Source organism: Macrobrachium nipponense, chromosome 25 (assembly GCF_015104395.2).
Source record: "Macrobrachium nipponense isolate FS-2020 chromosome 25, ASM1510439v2, whole genome shotgun sequence".
In the NCBI taxonomy this organism is placed as follows: Eukaryota; Metazoa; Arthropoda; class Malacostraca; order Decapoda; family Palaemonidae; genus Macrobrachium; species Macrobrachium nipponense.
Window position 1 is genome coordinate 38,966,832 of NC_087214.1, and position 5,000 is coordinate 38,971,831.

Here is a 5,000-nt window from a genome sequence, read left to right on the forward strand (position 1 = left end):
AGAGTATGAGGAGGAACGAGGAAAAGGAAGAGACAGAAGGAGAAGAGAAGGAACTGGAAAGGATACAAAGAAGAAAAGTACAAGAAAACAAGCGAGGACACCAAATGATTTTGACTGGTAGCGAGTTGATGCTGTGGCGTCGTGTTCCGGAGGCGTTGCAATCTTCTTGGTCCATACGATGGGGTTTGACTTCGGGAGCATGGGTGTTGGCTGCTGAATCCCGGGCTCCCCCACCCCAGGGTCAGCTAACGGGTAGTCCCCCACCCCCACCTCCCAAGCACCCATCCTAAAATCAATCTCATCGACTGGGCCAAGCAGATCGTAACAACTCTTGGAACGCGACGGAACAGCACCAAAGGAACGACCAGTCAAGATCCTTAGTGCCATCTCTAGTGGAAAAAAACTTAACACTTACCCAGCGGCACCAAATAAAGAAAGCATAACATTTCACAGACAAATAAGAAGTGGTCTCCAAAATGTATTCAGAAGAGGAAAAGAATAAAGGCAGGAAGACCACAAAGAGGACAAAAAAGGTAAGCGAAAGTGCTTGACTCTGTCTCTGTCTCCATCTCTTTCTCTCTCTCCTTTCTCTGTGAGAGGTAGGAAAAAGGGAATGGGGGGGGAAAAAAGGCAGCTCAGGGCAGGAAGGGAGGTCCCACCCCTCCCTTTCAGTCCTTAGCTTCTTTCCTCTCTCTCCCTCTCTATCTTTCCCTTGCTCTATCTCCTTCTATCTTCCTTTCTTTCTCTGTCTCTTTCTCTCTCTCCTTCTCTATGAGAGGTAGGAAGAGGAGAAGGAGCTCAGGGCTAGAAGGGAGGTCCCACCCCTCCCTTTCAGTCCTTAGCTTTCTTCCTCTCTCTCTCTCACTCTTGTTTCTTGTTTTATCTCCTTCTATCTTCCTTTCTCTGTCTTTTTCTCTCTCTCCTTCTCTCTATGAGAGGTAGGAAGAGGAGAAGGAGCTCAGGGCAGCAAGGGAGGTCCCACCCCTCCCTTTCAGTCCTTAGCTTCTTCCTTTCCTCTCTCCCTCTCTATCTTTCCCTTGCTTCTATCTCCTTCTATCTTCCTTTCTCTGTCTCTTTTCTCTCTCTCCTTCTCTCTATGAGAGGTAGGAAGAGGAGAAGGAGTCAGGAGGAATCGGGAGGTCCCACCCCTTCCCTTTCGGTCTTAGCTTAACCTTTCCTCTCTTCCCTCTCTATCTTTTCCCTTTGTTTCTATACTCCTTTCTAGCTTCCTTATTCGTCCTCTTTCTCTCTCTCTTCCTCTCTTATGAGAGGTAGGAAGAGGAGAAGGAGCTCAGGGCTAGAAGGGAGGGCCAAACCCCCCCTCCCTTAAGTCTTCTTATTTCTCTTTCTCCTCCCCTCTATCTTTCTTGCTCATCTCCTTCTATTTCTTTCTCTCGTCTCTTTCTACTCTCTCCTTCTCTCGATGGAGGTAGGAAGAGGAGAAGGAGCTCAGGGCTAGAAGGATTTGGTACCCACCCCTCCCTTTCAGCCTCCTTAGCTTCTTTTCTCTCTACTCACCCTCTATCTTGCCCTTTGCATCTATCTCCTTCTATCTTCCTTTCTCTGTCTCTTTCTCTCTCTCCTTCTCTCTATGAGAGGTAGGAAGAGGAGAAGGAGCTCAGGGCTAGAAGGGAGGTCCCACCCCTCCCTTTCAGTCCTTAGCTTCTTTCTCTCTCTCCCTCTCTATCTTTCCCTTGCTCTATCTCCTTCTATCTTCCTTTCTCTGTCACTTTCTCTTCTCTCTTCTCTCTATGAGAGATAGGAAGATGAGAAGGAGCTCAGGGGCAGGGGAAGGGAGGTCCCACCCCTCCCTTTCAGTCCTTAGCTTCTTTCCTCTCTCTCCCTCTCTATCTTTCCCTTGCTCTATCTCCTTCTATCTTCCTTTCTCTGTCACTTTCTCTCTCTCCTTCTCTCTATGAGAGGTAGGAAGAGGAGAAGGAGCTCAGGGCAGGAAGGGAGGTCCCACCCCTCCCTTTCAGTTCTTAACTTCTTTCCTCTCTCTCCCTCTCTATCTTTCCCTTTCTCTATCTCCTTTCTTCCTTTCTCTGTCTATTTCTCTCTCTCCTTCTCTCTATGAGAGATAGGAAGAGGTAAGCTAATGTCTCCGTCATCAAAACTGGATTTCTGCCCACCTTTTGTTGCTGGCATAAGCCTGCTTAAGCAATACAGCATTGTAATGCCAGCTTTAGGTGTGGGTATACCAGTTTTGAGCCATAGGCAACCTCTGGTATGCTAGTATGCTAATCCGTCAATTCAAAAACTGGGATTTACTAGCCCTTTGGGCGAGCCTTAATGTTATGGACCAGTCAAGTGTGGGTATACCAGTTTTGAGCAATGGCAACTAGCATGCTAAGTTAATGCCTCTGTCATCAAAACTGGATTTCTGCCCACCCTTTGGTTGTGTCCTAAGCCTCCTTAAGGAGGATCGCAATTGTGGCCCAGCCTTCAAGTGTGGGTATTAACCAAGTTTTGGACCATAGGCAACCTCTAGATGCTAAGTTAATGCCTCTTGTTCCATCAAAACTTGGATTTCGCCCACCCTTTGGTTGCGGTCTAAGCCTCCTTAAGGAGATCGCTAATTATTGGACCAGCTAGGTGGGTATCAATTTTGAGCCATAGGCAACCTCTAGCAATGCTAAGTTAATGCCTCTGTCATCAAAACTGGATTTCTGCCCACCCCCCTTTGGTTGCTGGTCTAAGCCTCCTTAAGGAGATCGCCTATGTTGGACCAGCTCAAGTGTGTATACCAGTTTTGAGCCATAGGCAACCTCTAGCATGCTAAGGTTAATGCCTCTGTCATCAAACTGGATTTCTGCCCACCCTTTGGTTGCTGGTCTAAGTCTCCTTAAGGAGATCGCTAATTGTTGGACCAGCTCAAGTGTGGGTATACCAGTTTTGAGCCATAGGCAACCTCTAGCATGCTAAGTTAATGCCTCTGTCATCAAAACTGGATTTCTGCCCACCCTTTGGTTGCTGGTCTAAGCATCCTTAAGGAGATCGCTAATTATTGGACCAGCTCAAGTGTGGGTATACCAGTTTTGAGCCATAGGCAACCTCTAGCATGCTAAGTTAATGCCTCTGTCATCAAAACTGGATTTCTGCCCACCCTTTGGTTGCTGGTCTAAGCCTCCTTAAGGAGATCGCTAATTGTTGGACCAGCTCAAGTGTGGGTATACCAGTTTTGAGCCATAGGCAACCTCTAGCATGCATAAGTTTAACGCCTCTGTCATCAAAACTGGATTTCTGCCCACCCTTTGGTTGCTGGTCTAAGCCTCCTTAAGGAGATCGGTAATTGTTGGACCAGCTCAAGTGTGGGTATACCAGTTTTGAGCCATAGACAACCTCTGGCATGCTAAGTTAATGCCTCTGTCATCAAAACTGGATTTCTGCCCACCCTTTGGATGCTGGTCTAAGCCTCCTTAAGGAGATCGGAGGGAGGGAGGGGGGTAGTGGGTGCCATGACTTCCCTTGTTTTCTAAATAAGGAAAGGCTAAACCCACCTGATGAGCCCTTTGGCAAGGGTGAAACCTCCTGAATAATAATAAATAATAATAAAATAATAATAATTAATAGAATAATAAAATAATAATAATAATAATGATAAATCCCACCAAGATATAATGTATATATATATAATAATAATAATATAATAATAATAATATAATAATAATATAATAATAATAAGATAAATACCCATAGATATATGGGTATTATATCTATATAAGTATATATATATATATATATGATATATATATATGATATATATGGTATATATATATATATATATATGATATATATAATTATATACTTATATATATATATATATTTTATATGCGACACCTTCTGGAATCTGTTCGATTCCCATCTTGAAACTGGCAATCGAAGAGATTCCAGAAGGCTCTCTGTAGAGATTTTTTTTAATGCCTGTACCCATAAGTATCTATGGATTTCTTGTCTATTTCAAGACTCATGGTTCTATAATAATAATAATAATAATAATAATAATAATAATAATAATAATAATAATAATAATAATAATACTGTTAAAAAGAATGGCAGAATTAAGCGAGTTGATTTTATACATTGTTTTTCTTTTTTTCTTACAATTCGCTTCTCAGGCTCAATGATGTCTGAGTAACTGGCCAATATTCATGTTGGGAATTTTATTAGAACAGGATCTCAGGTCCAGGTCAAACCGGGGTCGTCGTCAGTGCTGGCACGACCCCTGCTTGACCTGGACCTGAGATCCTGTTGTAATAAAATAATAGATTACCTTCAGCATTTTTAATTTTTGAAAATTCCCAACATGAATATTGGCCAGGTTACTCAGAAAACATCGCTGAGCCTGAGAAGCGAATTTTAAGAAAAATAGAAAAAACAGTATATAAAATCAACTCTCTTAATTCTGCCAATCTTTTTAACAGCATTTGCCTAAAAGAGGGTCTTCTACCAAAATAATAATAATAATAATAATAATAATAATAATAATAATAATAAAATAATAATGCCATTTTATGAAATCTCAATATCATTAGTCACTTAATGGTGATGAAATCCACAATTATGTCAGTGGAATCATATATATATATATATATATATATATATATATATATATATATATATATATATATATATAGTATATTATATATATATATATATATATATATATATATATATATATAACTTATATATTAAGTACTGTGTGTTTGGTGACGAAGCAGAGGAAAATTTTTTTTTTGTCTCTCACTACGTTCCATTCAGTATTTTGTTTTGTTTGTTTACTTGTTTGTATGGTGCTTTTACGTTGTGGCAAAATAATAACTTCTTTTCGTTCTAACACCTTCCACGCCACTGCTTCCTCTCCATTCTTCCTAAAAAACACCAACAGTCGTTGCTTGGAGTCGACCTCAAGCCCACAAACCTCTCCTAAAACTGTGGATGGTTCCCAACTTCCTAATTGACTGGAAAAACAAACTTCTCTCATTTCATCGGCTCCTTCC